Source organism: Nycticebus coucang, chromosome 14, assembly GCF_027406575.1.
Source record: "Nycticebus coucang isolate mNycCou1 chromosome 14, mNycCou1.pri, whole genome shotgun sequence".
In the NCBI taxonomy this organism is placed as follows: domain Eukaryota; kingdom Metazoa; phylum Chordata; class Mammalia; order Primates; family Lorisidae; genus Nycticebus; species Nycticebus coucang.
Genome location: NC_069793.1, coordinates 5791785 through 5808865, shown reverse-complemented (window position 1 = coordinate 5808865; position 17081 = coordinate 5791785). Strand labels below are relative to the sequence as shown.

Here is a 17081-nt window from a genome sequence, read left to right as displayed (position 1 = left end):
CCCATGTCACAGTGCAATGGCCCAATATCAGAGGCTGCCCAGGCTGGACAATATAGTGAGACTCTATTGTACACAAAACAAAACAAAACTATCATCTTACATATTTACTTTTGTTTGTGACAAGAGCAGCTGAAATTCATTTTTTAACAAAATGCCTTGTTTATGGGCTTTCTCTGATGTTCCGTGGCCTCTTCTCCAGTTCTTGTCCCAGAACCACTGCTGAAGCTATAGACTAACTCTCCATATCTGGCTAAATTATCTGACTCCTTCCTCCTGTATGGCCACTTGGCTGTTCTGAGCCCTTTGATTTCTATATTGATCTCAGAATCAGCTTGCACATGCGTACACACACACACACACACACACACACGATGCCGGGATTTTGATTGGGATGGCATGGGATCGATGTGGAGAGACTTGGCACCTTTACACGTGGAATCTTTCTTTTCTTTTTTTTTGGCCGGGGCTAGGTTTGAACCCGCCACCTCTGGCATATGAGACCGGCGCCCTACTCCTTGAGCCACAGGTGCCGCCTACACGTGGAATCTTTCAATCTGCCGGTTCATGGACACGAGTAAGTCCTCTCTTTAGTGTCATTATAGTCGTGTTTGTGTATATTTTGTGCATCTTTCATTAGCTTTTCCCTACACATGTGATATGTTGATGTCATTATAAATAGCATCATTTATACCTTTCATCTTTTTTTGAGCAATATTTTGAATTGGGAGCTGGTGGTGGGAAAGAATCAGAGATGGCAGAAAATTCCTTCTAGTGTAGGGCTGGGTGGGGGTGTCATAATATCTGGCATAGAGTCCCAGGCTGTGTTGACAGACTCTGGGCCACAGCAGGTTTGCTGTACGGTCTGGGGTATGGGGTATAGGGGGAGGAGTGATACAGCCTCCTCAGGAGATAGGATCTGGGGTGTGATTTGGGTGTGATTCCTGCTGTCTCAACTCCATTGTTTCTGCCTACTTGGTGCACCTGATTTCCCTTTTCTGCTTAAATCCACCAGTATTGTTTTTTTTTCATCAAAAACTAGGATGAGGAGGGCGCCGGGATCAAGTACATTTGGGAATTCCAGGGAGACCTACTCTATCACCAGCAAATATGGTATTGGCAAGAGATATTGTAGAAACAATCTCATACTGTAGAAGAGGGGAGTGGTAAAGCCAAGTCTTCATATCACAGGAAGCCTGGATTCTCCCCCTAAGACACAGGGCATGGCTGAAAGCAGGCAGAAATGCAAGGAGGAATGATAAATACAGCATCAGTGAACCATGCTCTCCCCACGGTGGCTGGTGGCTGGTGTAGAGTGGGGAGTGGGTGGACAAATCAGGACACCTGGGAGGCAGCCAGACCTGGAAAATCCCCCATCCTGGACTCTTGGAGCATTATAGAGACAGAATGGCATGGGAAATGGGCTGCCAGGGGAGGAGGCTTTGTGTAGCCGGCATTGCTCAGAGTCCTTTGATAGCTTTGCTATTCCCTTTCTTGCATAGAAATAGAATATCCAACTGGCATTTACTACTCAGCTAAAGACTACATCTCCCAGCCTCCCTTGCAGCAGGGGCTGGCCATGTGACTAAGTCCCAGCCAATGGGCTGTGAGTTCAAGTGCTGAGCGCAACATGTGGGTTGGGGCATAAAAAGGCAGGGACACTCCTCCCCTTCTCCTTCCCTTCTTCCTGATGTAGCACAAACAAGGTAGTGAGCCATTTTGGACCATATGGATGAGAAATATCAGAGTCACGTGGGCCCTTTACAAAAGTAGTTAGACTTGTATGTGAGAAAGAAAAATAGACTTATACCTTGTTTAAGCCACTTTGTATTATTGATGTTGGCGGTGGGGGAAGTTTCCTTAAAGACAGGCAGAGATTGCAAGAGCAGGAGCTTGAAGAAGTGCTCTTGATAAAAGAAGGACACTTAGAATTACCCCTACCAGGTCTGATGGCACAGGGACACAGGACCCTGTGAGGGGCTGAATTTCCCAGGGGGCCTCCTGGGGATGAGGGGCAGTGACCCAAGTTGTGCAGTTTAACCCTTTGCCTTCTACATTTTAGGTCTTTCCGCCCTCCATGAGGCCTGGTCTCAGCATACCACCTTGGGTTGTGATTTCCTACATAATAAAGATCAGAGAAGGGACAGAGGTACAGTCAATGGCAAAGTGATAGTGGCCCCTAGTGGGGTCGGGATTTGCAGGGAGAAGTTGGTCAGAGAGCAGAGCTGCCAGGGGGTAAATCAGCTTTTCTGCTAAGCAAAGGAAGCTAGAGAGAAGAATGGGGGTCTCAGGAGGGCTTCAGTGGGAGAGGCAGCAGCATGCTGGTTTGTTGATGGGAAAAATCCAGTAGAAAGGGACATTATGCTGCACAGAAGTGAAAGTTGCAAAATCCCTGGGGGGTGGGGAGGGCTGGCCGCATGCACAGGTGGTGGGACCAGCCCTGTCTAGGAGCATGGACCGTCTGTCTGTTTTCACAGCAGGGACAGCAGTTTGTGGTCATCAATGCAAGAACCTGGCAGCTTATGGGTGTGTGAGGTCCACAAGAAGCCAGAGCCTCCAGACGAAGAGAAAAGCCCCAGATGTAAAGGCTGAAGTAGGACCTGGCATTAGCTATGACAGCAGCAAAGGATAAAAAAAGAGGCCCAACAATTGCTAACGATAAAACAGGAGATATAAAAGTGGGAGGATTTTTATTTTTCATTTTTTTTTTGTTTTTGTTTTCTGCTTTTCAATGATGGGCATATGTTTTTTATTGGTAGGAAAAGAACTTAAAAATAAGCTCTACCTTTAAAAGTAGTGGTAGACAATCTCTTGATATTCATGCCCTTGGGTAATCCCCTTGAGCGGGGGCAGGACTGCGACTCTTCTAAGGAAAAGTGGTGAGAAGACTAGCCCTTCTGAGACCAGGTTATGAAAAGATTGTGACATCTACTTTGGTGGGTGTCTCAGAGCTCTTGCTCTTGGAGAAGCCAACTCCTATATTGTGAGCCATCTTGTGCAGGGCTCCACATGGCAAGGAGCTGATTGATCCAGCCAATAGCCATGCAAAGGAGGCTCAAAGTCAACCCCTGAGATGGCTGCAGGCCCAAAGACACCTTGATTGCACCCCTGTGAGCCAGAGGATCTGGTTAAGCCCTACCTTGATTCTTGATTCTATCTATACGATCATAGATGGGTGGTGTTTTAAACCACTGTGTTTTGGGATAATTTGTTACACAGCAATAGATAGCTAATACAAAAGGAGAGGTGCTTTTTTTTTTTTTTTCTGTTTTTGTCGGGGCTGGGTTTGAAACTGCCACCTCCGGCATATGGGGCTGGTACCCTACTCTGTTGAGCCCTGGGCATGGCCCGAGGCACGTTTTTAGTCCATGATCCAGTTCTTGCATTTATGGGCCCATCTTTCTCTCCACCACCAGATTTCTGTGGATGGATTATCTGCCACCCAAGCCAGACGGTGCAGTGAGGCAACGTGTGGGCTCCGAGACCAGCCTCTTGGCCCACTCTCAGCTCTGTCTCTTGCTGGCTATGTGGTTTTAGGCAAGTCACTTCTCATGTGCCTTGTTTTGCTTCTCTGTCAAGAGAAGGTAGTAATAACGAGAAGATTTAACAAGTTAATGTTAGTGCCCAGCACACGCCAGGTGCTGCATAAGGCGTTGGCTGCTGTTATAATTCCCCCAGCTCAGAGTCCGACTATGAAACTGCTGTGTGCGTAACTGCTCCCCATTCCCACTCACTTTGGGTGCCACACCTGAGGACTTGCGGCCACGCCTGAGCATTTATCTCACAGTGCCGCTCTGGGCTCAGGCATACTCTATGACTTCCCAAGGTCCCTTGAAGATGTTCTAAAATCACTACCTGGAGTTCCAAACCCCCCTCACACAAGTCAAATTCTCCTTGCTTCATAAAATGCCCCCCACCAAACTCCTATGGGGCGATCAGTCCACTTTTCCTGCCCTTGGCTCTCAGCCATGGTGCTCTGGTTCCCTTGCCACCAAGTTTGTTGCACCTTGGCCTTCAACACGAGACACAGCTGCTATCCAACTCCTTCATAAAGTTGGCTCTGCAGCCCGCTGTGTACTGCCTCCTCCTGCTGCAGCCAGTTTGTGTTGGGCATACGAGTCATTTTTCATTTTCTCTAGAGTCTGTGACCACCCTCCCCTCCCACCACCATCCAGGCCTCTCCAGGAGCTTGGGACAGGGAGCCGGGTAGCTCAGGGAAGCCTCCTCCTTGGAGAGGGGTGACTGGCTCTGAGTTTTGAAGCAGACACGGCATGCAGAACAGTAGAGGGTCTGTCTGCAAAGGCAGCTTGCTTGGTGTCATGGAAATGCAGAGCAATGGTGGCCTTCAAGCTCTCTAGGAGAAGATGCCCTGCCTCACGCACCAGGGTTTGGTGCCAGCCAGGCCCCGCGAGGGGACCTGACCAGGTGCGCCACCAGGGGCAGCTCAGCCCCACCCTTTGCATTTTCCCGTTATTGCTGTCCTGGTTCCTTTTGCCCTAGAACCCTGACTTGAAATACACAAAACCTCCTCAAAAGAACATGAAAAGGAAAATTAGAGGGAGGCTGCTGAGGTACTTTGCAAGATTGGAAAAATCAGTGTGCTCCTTGTTGTAGAGTTCGCGGGCACATCCACTCGGCTCTGATTAAGGGGAGCTGGTGTTTGTGGGGGCGTTCAGCGAGAGGCCTCTGATTGGGAGGCAATTTTGTGGCTTTAGCCTGTAATTTGGATGCCAGGGATCAGGCACCGTTAATGCGATAACCTTGCAAACCTCTGCTTGTGACCAGACGTAATGGACGGCCACCAACAGCAGTCATCAAAGCCAGCACAGCAAACACTGGGCTCCTGAGGCAGGGACCAAGGCAGCTGAGATGAGCCATTTTGTGGCAGCTTTTGGAATGTGGAAATAAAAGTTATTGGTTTTGTTTATCATCTAGCTCTAAATGCACCCTGCTCTCAAGTTTCATTTTTGTTAGATGTTGGTTTTGGATATTATCCATGCCTAGACTAAAGATGTTCTGAGGCAGGAGGGGAAACGCATGCTTCCTATCTTCAGGACTTGCATCTGTAGGGGCGCTGCATAGACATTTTAGGTCAAGGAATGGAGAAATAGATAGGATGAAGGGTTAAAAGACATGTTTTGAGGCTGGGCACGGAAGCTCACTCCTGTAATCCCAGAATTCTGGGAGGCTGAGGCACGAGAATCATTTGAGCTCAGAAGTTCAAGACCATCCTGAGCAAGAGCGAGATCCCATCTCTACTTAAAAAATAGAAAAATAACAAGCTGTGGTATATGTATACCATGGAATACTATTCAGCCATTAAAAAAAATGGAGACTTTACATCCTTCGTATTAACCTGGATGGAAGTGGAAGATATTATTCTTAGTAAAGCATCACAAGAATAGAGAAGCATGAATCCTATGTACTCAATTTTGATATGAGGACCATTAATGACAATTAAGGTCACAGTGGGGGTGGAGGAAGGGGAGACCAGAGAGAGAAAGAAGGAGGGAGGGGTGGGGAAAGGAAGAGCAGAGAGAGGGAAGGAGGGAGGGGGATGGGGCCTTGGTGTGTGCCACACCTTTTGGGGGCAAGACACGATTGCAAGAGGGACTTTACCTAACAAATGCAATCAGTGTAACCTGGCTTATTGTACCCTCAATGAATCCCCAACAATAAAAAAAAAAAAAAAAAAGAAAAAAATAGAAAAATTAGCTGTGTGTGGTGGCATGTACCTATAGTCCCAGCTACTCAGAAGGCTGAGGCAGGAAGATCCCTTAAGCCTAGGAGTTTGAGATTGTTGTGAGCTGGGTTGAGGCCATGGTACTATGTAGCCTGGATGATAGAGTAAAATTCTGTCAAAAAAAGGAAGAAGAAGGGGAAGGGGAAAGGGAAGGAGAAGAAGAAGAAGCCGCCAGGAGTGGTGGCTCACACCTGTAATCCTAGGACTCTGGCAGGCTGAGGCATATGAATTGCCTGAGCTCACCAGTTAGAGACCAGTCTGAGCCAGAGCCAGAGCCAGATCACGTCTCTAAAAATAGCCGGGCATTGGGCGGTGCCTGTAGTCCCAGCTACTCGGGAGGCTGAGGCAAGAGAATCGCTTAAGCCCAGGAGTTGGAGGTTGCTGTGAGCTGTGTGAGGCCACGGCACTCTACCGAGGGCCACAAAAAAAAAAAAAAATAGCCGGGCATTGTGGCGGGCGTCTATAGTCCCAGCTTCTCGGGAGGCTGAGGCAAGAGAATCGCTTGAACCCAAGAATTTGAAGAATTTGTGATGCCATGGCACTCTACTCTAGGGTGACAAAGTGAGACTCTGTCTAAAAAAACATGTTTTGGGCTTGAAGAGATTTGGCCATCCAAACAGCATGCTGTACCAAGAAATCTTCCTGGTGGTAAGAGTCATTTGAATGTTGTCAGGAACTAGGAACAGATGGGTTTCTTGTGGCTAGTGACCACTTTTGTACATTTCTCTTGGTTCCCAAATCTCAGAGATCAGAAGACTACTGGGAAGAAAGGCAAATTCTGTGTGTTTCAAAAGTAGACGCTTGGGAGGGAGGAGTTGGAAGTGTCAGGACAGGGTGAAGGAGGGATCCCTGTCCGCAGCTGTGGGTCCTTCCCTCCCTCTGTCCCTGCAGGGTCCCCTCGGGCCTGCATTCCCCAGGTCATCCTTATGAACATGCACTACGCTCTGGAGGCCATATAGTCTTTGAAGCTCTGGTTTTATATTGATATTTCTTTGGTTCACCTCCTCCCAACCCAATGTGAGGCATGTGGGCTAAATTCCCACTTCCCTTCCCCCTAGCTGGGAGAAGATTGGAAGTTTCCGAACAGGAATGCTTACTAGGAAATCGAAGGCAAACAAACAGACTATCAGAATGAATAAGGCATGACTGAGTTTAGACAGTGCAAACGCCTGCCCCTTACTTTAACTAAGAGCTGACTGGGGTCAGTTAGCTAAGCTGACATCCTTGATGGGGAACCAGGCTCCAGTTTCTTCCCCTTTCTAAAGGTTAGCAAAGATACGCAAATATCCTGCTCTAAGTGTATTTCCGGTTTAGCAATGTGATTTTTTGATAACATCTCTAGGCTAGATGACAATGGAGTCCGGTGGATTTTCCCAATTAAGCAGGGGCTATTGAGCAGCAGAGGAAATGGGTCTCTAGTGAAAACCCACAGGGCTCTGTCCCTGTTCAACTCCTTGTTTAAAGACTTTAATAAGAAGCCTAAAAACCTGCTTAGCTAACTGGCAAATGAGAGGAAACTTACTCAAAGGATTGTTACCAAATGCAAATGATCCGGATAAACTTTTCTCTGCCGGGGGAAATCAAGGTTGTTGAAAAGTTTTTATTTTTACCAATAATATCTTTATACAAAATACTTAAGTCTCAATTTGATTGCCAGCAGCCTAGTGATCTGTGAGCTATTAATAAAATTACCATTAAAAGATTACGAAGTCAAATTAATTGGGTAAATGGTACATGCTATAGGAGATTCATAACACGTCAGCATGTGAAAGGCACTGACAAGGTCTGCATTATATATAAAAACATGGTTGTTTGCAATCAGACTATTTTTTTTTCTATTAATATCCTTTTGGAAATATTTCAGAAATACTGCTTGGGAAACACTGTCCCAGAATATACTTTCCAAAGATATATAAAAGAGTATAAATAGTTTGTCTATTTTCCTCAATAAGACAAAAAGGACTGTCAGAATATTCTCCAGAAACAAAACCATATTACGGGGCGGTGCCTATGGCTCAAGGAGTAGGGCGCCCGTCCCATATGCTGGAGGTGGTGGGTTCAAACCCAGCCCTGGCCAAAAAACCAAAAAAAAAAAAAAAAAAAAATAGGGCGGCGCCTGTGGCTCAAAGTGGTAGGGCGCTGGTCCCATATGCCGAAGGTGGCAGGTTCAAACCCAGCCCTGGCCAAAACCCACCAAAAAAAAAACAACAACAAAAAAACCATATTACGGTGGGCACCTCCGGCAATGTGGAAACCTACTGTTTTCCCTCAACCTCCACAACACAGCATCCTCTTTTGTTTCTTTCAGCAGGCTAATGATACTTTGGTATTGTTTTGAATTTTATTTCTTTAATTGTTAATGAAGCTATGCGCTTTTCCATGTGTTGATTTGTTATCTAAATTTTCTGGCGTAAATTGTATTTTCTCTTCTCTGATCACTTACTAACTTGAATAGCATGTTGAGCTTGGATATTTTATAACCAGACTGCACATAAGTGGAGAGTTACCTTTTTATTTATGTTTATTACACATCTCCCAGTGCTGTGTTCTTTTTTGTCTTTTATCAGGCATATGATTTTGGAAGAGGTTTATACTTTTTTTAAAAAACATATCCAAACCATTCCATCTTTTTTTTTTTGAAATAGAGTCTCACTATGTCACCCTCAGTAGAGTGCCATGGCATTACACCTCACGGCAACCTCAAACTCTTGGGCTTAAGTGATCGATTCTCTTGCCTCAGCCTCCCAGTAGCTGGGACTACAGGGGCCTGCCACAACGCCCGGCTATTTTTCTTTTTAATTGTAGTTGTCACTGTTGTTTGACAGGCTCAGGCTGGGTTTGAACCCGCCAGCCCTGGTGTATGTGGCAGCCTCCCTAGCCGCTGAGCTACAGGCACCAAGCCCAAACTCCTCCATTTTATCTCCAACGAGATGTTTCTATTTTTTTAATCAGAAATTCTTCCTTTACATCGATGAGTAAAAGTGCTATTCTGTTTTCTTCTGGCATGGTAAAATAAATCTGAAAAAAAAAATAAAAAAGTTTTTTTTTTTTTTTTTGGGGCGGCGCCTGTGGCTCAAAGGAGTAGGGTGTCGGCTCCATATACTGGAAGTGGTGGGTTCAAACTCAGCCCCAGACAAAAACTGCAAGAAAAAAAGTTTGTTTTTTCGTCATCACACAAGTAATACCTGTTCATTATAGAAATAAAAAATAAAAATAATGAAAAATAAGGAGAAAAAAGTCACTTGCAATCCTGACACTCAGACAGCTCTGGTGATGTTTTTGGAGATATTTTCAGACTTTCCTCAATGTTTATATACAAGTGAAGAAATTGTTTCACAGGATGAATAAGTTCTGAGGCTCGATTGTACAGTGTGATGGGTGTCGTTAGTAATAACATATCATATACTTGAAAATTGCTGAGAGAGCAGATCATGAATGTTCTAACCACAAAAGAAAAGGAGGTGGCTCTGTGAGCTGATGGATACGTTAGTTAGATTACTGTGACCTTTTCACAATGTACGTGAACATTAAAACATCACGTTGTATACCATAAATATATACAGTTTTTATTTTTCAATTATACCTCAACTAAGCCAGAACAATTCTAAGTAAACATGCTAAAGAATATGGTAGTCTTATTATGATAATAATTTTGAATGTATGTGCTTTATTTTTAAGTGAATCTGGAATTTTCTGGTATCTGACAGGTGCCGAGATCTCTCTGAGAGGCTGGCCCTCTACTTGTTAGTTTATCTGAGCTCAAGATCATCACCCTATCCAGGGAAATTGTCCTTGCTGTCAACCCACTTAATGGTGGGGACTCCAGAGGACAGAGAGAAGGTGGCGTGCAGGGCACGTCAGAGGGGTATGTGCCCTGTTATTTTATTGATTTGCTTTGTCTTAGGTTCCTACGGATTTTAAATCTACAATCTTTATGTGCTTCTGGCTGACTTTTCTATTTTCAAATCTTAAACCACACAATTCAGTGACTGGGGCTTTCTAATGTTCTAAATGAGGTGAACTAGATGAGGTCGACGTCTTTCTCCTCAGGGGAGATGGTCCAAGACCCCCAGCGGAGGGAGGCTGGAGACCACGGATAGTGCTGAATTCTATATATATGCCATGTCTCTTCCTACACACACCTCCCTATGGGGAAGTTTAGTTTACAAATTAGGCACAGTAAGAGATTAGCAGCAAGAATCCTAAAAGGGAAGAATGATAACATACTATAATAAAAGTTATGTGAATGTGAGCTCCCTCTCAAATGCCTTCATATTTTCAGATCTCGGTTGATTGTGGGTAACTGAAGCCAAGGAAAGCAAACGTTGGATAAAGGGGACTGCTGTGTTGTCACCTCAACAGGCAACATGCTCCCACACGCACAAGTGCACACGCTTGTACACAGGCATGCATACGCGCGCGTGCACACTATCCTCCCCTGTTATGGACTTTCTTCTTACTTCTTCAAGAGAAATTTTAGAATTTCACAATCATTTTATCACATTGCCCAGAGAACAAACAAACAAACAAATCTTTTGGCCTTTGCTAAATTTGGTGGTTTGCAGAAAAAAGAAAAAGCCCCTCCCTTTTTGTAGCATTTGCTGATTTCTGTGGTGTAAATCCTGTGACCCATTTCAAGCTACCTGTGATTTAACAAATGGTTTGCAATTTTTCTGAATATTCAACAGTCATCTCTTGCCAGCTGCCGGGGCCGCCCGCACATCCTTGGGCTCCTTCCTTAACAGGACGCAGGGTAACGATCTGTGTGTTACTTCTCTGCCTTCGTTTCTTCTATCGGAGTCTCCAAAGGGCCTTTGAATAAGCGTTTGTGTCCCTGAGTAAATGGACAGTTACTCGACTTTTTATTGCTCTCGAAGTCTTTTTGGTTTACACGAGTTTCCTAGTTGCATGATAGTCACAGAAGACAAAGTTGGTTAAATTGTTTTCCCACGTGCTGTATCTTCGGGAAATAATTTTCGAGTACTTTCGGTTGCTTTCCTGGGTTTATAATCATGACCACAACAGAACTGATATTTCATGTCTTCTACATTTGCATGTTTTTTCTTTTTCTTATTCGATAGCTGTCGCCAGTGTTTCTCACCTTGTGTTAGAACAAGAGTGGTAACTGGACAAAGGGCAGCTTCTCAGGATGATCTAGGTTTTAATACTAACGACTTTGTATTCCTTAAGCAATAACGACTTTGGGTTTTAAATCTACAATCGTTCTAGTAATTAGAGTACAATCTGTCATACACATTTTTAGATAGTAAAGTTTTTCAAATGCCTCCTTGATGGACGACCTGTGACTATTTCTCACAGTGATGTGGTAAGTGGTGTCAATCATTTTCCTGCTTTGATGACAACAAAGTGTTCTGGGGATAAATCCTTCTTGGTTCCTGAAGACAGTTTTTGTTTGTTTGTTTGTTTCTTTAGGTTGGGAGGGTCTTTGCTTGTATTTGGAATTTTTAAAATAAACTTTTTGCTCTTGGCTGGGCACGGTTGCTCACACATGTAATCCTCGCACTGTGGGAGGCCGAGGCAGGTGGATCGCTTGAGCTCAGGAGTTAGAGACCAGCCTGAGTAAAAGCAAGACCCCGTCTCTACTAAAAATGGAAAAACTAGCTGAGCATTGTAGCAGGTACCTGTAGTCCCAGCTACTCAGGAGGCTGAGAGGCAAGGGGATTGCCTGAGCCCAAGAGTTTGAGGTTGCTGTGAGCTGTGCCACCACAGCACTCTACCTAAGGCACAGGGTGAGACTCTGTGTCAACAACAACAAAAAAACTTTTTGCTTTGGAATGACTCTTGGTGTACAGAGAGTTCCCATATACCCCCTCCTCGTTTCCTCTGTCTACACCCTACATGGCCATAGGGCATTTATAAAAGCTAAGAACTTGACATTGACCTTTTACTGTTCATTAAATGCCAGACTCCCTGAACTTGCTGGTTCTCCTACCTGTGTTTGGGTTTCCGATACTGACTAACCTGTTGAGTTTCCACTGTTCTTCTCGGTTTGACTCAAAACCATATTTGTGTCACGCTCCTACAGTGTCGCCTATTTTTGTATATTTTTATAATGGCTGATTTAATGGAAGGATTATTTGTTCCTTGAAGGATACTAATTTTCCATGATTCAGGCAAGGTTGAAAAACGTATGTGGTAGTTAATATATTGTGACAATAATCTGCATTCTTGCTATTCTAGAAGAGTCCAGAAAATGAGGGTTATTTTTTCCCTTTCCTATTTCTTCTTTCAGAGGGCAAGCAAGGCCTTGAGATGAGACGACCGGGGCCTCTCTGACCCCTGGGGAAAGGTTAAGATACTCTTCTTTTAGAAAAGGGTGAACATTTCTCCAGTCTTAGAGGAGGTCCCAGGGTTGGTGTTAGGGCCTGGGAAGAGTGGCCGGAGCTAAATGTGGCCAGGTCCTTAAGGAAAGAGGAGGTATCTGCGTCTGGGGAGGAGTCTTGCTTTCTTTGCCCACAGCACCCTGAAGGGTGGCAGGTTCCCGAGAGGTGGGGGAGGGAGTATTGGGGGGGGTTCATGTCGGGGGATCCCTGAGCTCACGCCTGGCATGGTTAGGTGGGGCCCCATCCTCATCGGTAACCCAGATAGGCCAAAGACTAGTGGCCTCTCTCTCCCACCCCAGTGCTGTGCAAACCCCCAGATTCCTGTGTGGCGTGGAGAGCCCTAACTTACCTGGGTTGTCCCTGAGCCTGGCTTTTCTACTGTGGACATGCCCTCCCTCAGTGACCCCGTTCAGCTCAGGGCTTTAACTCCATCTCCACACTGACCACCTGCCCCTGGGTGGATGTCTCCCACCTGGACGCCTCCTCTGATCCCCACGTCCCTTTATGGGGTGCCTGCCTTGGCCACCCTGTGCACAATGCATGAATCGCTTCAGATCACAACTGAACCCCCAGTCCCCTCCGCGCCCCACACTCTCGACTTCGGCAGGCGGAAGCTCCGTTTCTCCGGCTGTTCAAGCCACCCACCTTGTAGCCGTACTTGACTCACCCTCACGCCGCACAGCCTCAGCAGTTCCTCCAGCTTCACCTTCAAAATGTGCTCGGGCCCCGAGAGCTTCTCATGCCACTTCTGCCATCCTCCCTGCCTGACCCTCCATCCCGTGGTTGGTCCCGAAGCCCCTCAATGCCCCCCGCCCCCCAGGCAGTTCCCCATTTTGCTCAGAGGAAAGCCACAGTCCTTTCCAGCCTGGTGAGGTCCTGAGCCATCTCCCCTCCCTCAGCTCCCCTCCTCTTTCTCCTTGACCGCCCACCTGTGTTTTCCCCTTGCTCCCTCTGCCTGAGCCCCACGTGCTTCTGGCTGGGCCTCTAATATATCAGACATGCTCTGGCCTCTGGGCCTTTGCACTGGCTGTTCCCTTAGTCCACAACACTATTCCCCCAGCTAGCTGCACAACTGGCTCTTCAGAGGCTGTGTTCTCACCATCCCTTACCACTCCCTCTGATGCTTCGGGACCCCCTGCCCAGCACGCCCTGCCCCTCCTGCTATTTTATTTTGCTTTGTATTGTTGTTGTTGTTGTTGCAGTTTTTGACCGGGGCCAGGTTTGAATCTGTAACCTCTGATATATGGGGCCGGCACCCTACTCCTTGAGCCATAGGCACCTCCCTTTCTTTCGCTTTGTAATATGTGTTGCTTTCTGACATACTCCACCATTTGCCATTTGTGCTTTTTATTGTCTGAATACCCCCCACGAGAACTTGAGCTCTAGAATTAGGGCCTGGCTCTGGGCTCACCTTGCCCAGCTCTGCAGCCCACGGCACCTGGTGTAGCAGCAGCTCTCTGTTCATTGGTTGGATGGATTAATACATCATGTGCTTTAGACAAATCAAGTGTTTTACGGAGTGCTTTGTGCAGGTCAGCAAGACGGCCCCCTTCTCCTGGGTATTATTCCTGGCACTGGACTTGTTGCCTCTTTTCAAAGTTAAATCCTCTGCAGGGATTGTTGAGGGGTGGTGGATGGGTGTAAGAGCGTTGCTGGTGAGAGTTGGGAGGGAAGTGGGAGAAACTGTCCAGGGCCCCACAGAGATGCCTGCAGGCTGGGCCACTGGGGCTGGGCTTTGCTCACTCTGTTGGGCAGCAGGACACACCTGAGACATCAGTTAGAGAGTTGTGTGATCAGAGGGACAAACCAGGAGGAGGCCAGGAGGTGGCCAGGCAGGCCAGGGGTCTTCCCAGCCAGTGGTCCAGGCAGTTACTCTCTGCTTTGAGAATATATTTTAGACCTTGGAGATACAGCTAATTTGCCTGACAAAGGCACCAGGAGGGAATAGACCCCACTAATAGTACCATTTGGGGGAGCAAGGATGCCTGCAGTGGAGACCTCATGTGTCTGGCTTGTCTGTATCTTAGTGCAAAATGAGATAGCTCCGTGTCAAGTTTGCAGGTCCCTCCCAACATCCAGGGGCTTCTGGAGGACCAGCCCTCCTTTCATCACTGGGAGCCCCTCTCCAATACACCCTGGGTCTCATGCCCAGGTAGAGGACAGAAGTTGGGGTGAAGGTTCTGGCTCCCATGGGGCCACCCTGGCAGGGCAGGCTGGGAGGCACTCTGGCCGCTGGCCCACACCTCGGAAAGGTGAGGACAAACACTTTGCCATTTCTTGGGATTATGCCTGGTAAAACCAAGGCAGGTGGGAAGGGCAGTCAACCTGAGGACACTGAGGTCCCTCCTCTGGCTAACATCCCTTAACTTCATTTCATCAGGGACACTTGACTGGCTGGAGCTGAGAGCTGCAGCCTAGGATGTGTGTGGCCCTGTGTGGCCCTGGCTGCTGGTCCAGAGTCCAGGCCCCCTGGGCCACCCCTGCCCGCTGCATGCCCTCGCCTCCTGGTAAGTGTGCAGCCTTCCCTTTGCAGGTACTAGGTCCCCGGTGTGCCTAAGTGAAGGCGCAGAGGTGAGAGACTGCTCAGCTTCCTGGTCCGCTTCTAGGGCCCTGCTGGAATCTGCCCCCTGCCGGGCCTGGGGTTCGCCAGGCAGTAATTGTCCTTCTGCACATGTCTCTTACGAACCCACATCTGGCCACCTTTTTGGTTTGGCAGTGTGCTTTTTTACAAAATTTACCAACTGTTTCTAGCATGACATCTGAACAGACGACCCTCCTCTTCCCCAGTGTATAACAATCCCTGTTTCATTACATGTACCGTCTTTCCCCGGAGCTACTGGTCTCCTTTCAGTCTCAAAGGTGCCCCTTTCCTCACTCCATCTGCACCGTTTTGGGTTTGGGTGGAGGAGAGCTGGGGAGATGGACCTCGGTAAGGAGCAATTAGGAGGACTAAAGGCTTGGGTCTTCCATCAAAGATGTGTGGGATCCCTCAGGAATTTGGTTACCATTAAATGGCTTAAACAGCAACCTCATTAACAAATCTCAGAGTCAAATTGCAGAAGCCCCAATAGGGAAACTAGCCCGCCCTTCTGAAAATTGGGAGAGTGAGCCTCCCCCGTGCAGGGAAAAATCATGGTTCAGGAATTGAAAATAATGTGGTTAGCAGTAATTTAGAAGGCTTTGCAGTGAGCAAAGTTTGAAAAAAAGGAAAAGAAAAACAGCTCATAAAAGTCTGTTTTAAAAACCTCAATGGAAGTGGTTGCTTCAAAATACTACCATTGTTTCTAACTTAATTCAGTAAAATTTTTATTAACTTTATTTTTTCCCCCTCTTGTTTTTGCACTCAATAAAAACATTTAAATAACATTTTTAAACATTCCCCAATCAAGGCTTTTATCTTCACAGGGCAAATTCCACCTGCCAATTTGCAAATGGACTTGTTTTGGTCAACAGGCCACACGCAGCCCTCCCTCCTTGCAAAGTTTCCATTCATAGATGGGCGGCCGTGCCTGCCGCAGCCCTCACCCTGTCCTTTGGAAGAGGCACAGTCAAAAATGGCTTTTTTAAATAAAAAATTGGTTGAAGGTATGTGTGGTGGAAGAGGGGAACACAGACGCATGAAGCTTCTCTTTTGTCCCATCTTCTGCCTTTTGAGGCTTTGAGCATTCCAAAGTAGAGAGGGAGGGATGGGGAGGGCTGGGGTGGGGGTCTTCCCTCCCACTTGAGACCACAGAGCGGCAAGTGCATGTTGTGTCCTCTTTCTTTGCCCGGGGTCCGTTCCAGTGCCTCCTGCCCCCTCCTGGCTTTTCCGTGTCTTCTTCCACAGTGGCCCAGCACCCTGGGACAGGACTTATCTGAGACATTTTCATGCATCCTGCAGAGACCTGGGACCCTTCTCCCACAAGGAGCTGCCAGTGGGATGGGGACTCCATCTACACCCACCGTACACAAACCATCACGACCTAACAGGCAACAGCTGAAGGTGCTCCAGAGACAGAGAAGAGGGCAGTATGGTTCTGGGTTGTGGGGAGATGTCCCAGCCAACATGGTCAGCACCTCTAGGACGGTAATAGTTCCCTGATAGAAAGGTGGGGAGGGTGTGTGTGGAGTGGGCCAGGGATGCCGAGGGCGTGTGAAAGATTCTATGCAGGGCAGGCTCTCTGTGGTGTACTCAGTGCTGAGGGCTGGAACCCCTGCTGGGGTGGGGCAGGGCTCTCACCCTGCAGTAGGAAGCCGGGCACCAGCCCACCCAGGACCACCACACTCCCTTACAGAGTAAAACTCCACCCTCTTAAGGGAGGTGGCATGACTTATTGGCTGTGCATAGACCACTCACCCTCACTGCCCAGGCCCACACTCCCATGGCACAGTGATGACAATGGTATAGATCTTGGTGACTCAGGTGGAAAATGACTGCCTGTGGTCTGGGTGTACACAGCCCAGTGTATCCTGAGCCAGCCAGCAGCCAGGTGCTTCTAAATAGCAGGAGTGGGCAGAGGCTGTTGACCGGCCGGCAGGCAGTACTCGTTACGGGCACCTTGACCTTTGCCCCTGTTCCTCTTGGGAAACTCAATGGACCCCCCAGACAAGCTGAAGACAGACCAGGGACCTGTCTCCAGGGACAGAGCCAGCATGCTGGCCTGGTCAGGAAGGCCCAGCAGAGACCAGCGCTCGCTGGAGCAGCTGCCTCCTCCCTCTTTCCATTCCCTTCTGGGCGGTGGGCAGAGATTTCACAATTTCCCTCCTGCCCCAGATGTGCAAATATTTTTCTTATCAAAATGTATATTTTCAGCAAATAGTACAAAGAGGAAAATCCCTCAGAATACAGAAGAAGAGAAAAATGCTATGTTTACATTCTTGAAAACCATTTGGAAAAAAAATACGTCCCAAGCCATGGAGGCCAGAATTTAGATCTAACGGGCTCATGTGTGATTTCAGAATCAGGTGAATTCACTGACTTAAAGGATATTATCCCTTAAACCACTCTGAATCTCACT

The 17081-nt window shown here is 47.3% G+C and overlaps 1 long non-coding RNA gene across 1 annotated transcript; it reads left to right on the top strand.

Moving 5' to 3' along the window:
- The first annotated feature begins 458 nt into the window (after positions 1 to 458).
- Positions 459 to 14202, top strand: LOC128564662 (uncharacterized). The gene is made up of 3 exons (XR_008374139.1): positions 459 to 574; positions 9448 to 9605; positions 14112 to 14202. It is a non-coding gene; the product is annotated as an uncharacterized LOC128564662 (long non-coding RNA).
- The last annotated feature ends 2879 nt before the right edge of the window (positions 14203 to 17081 follow it).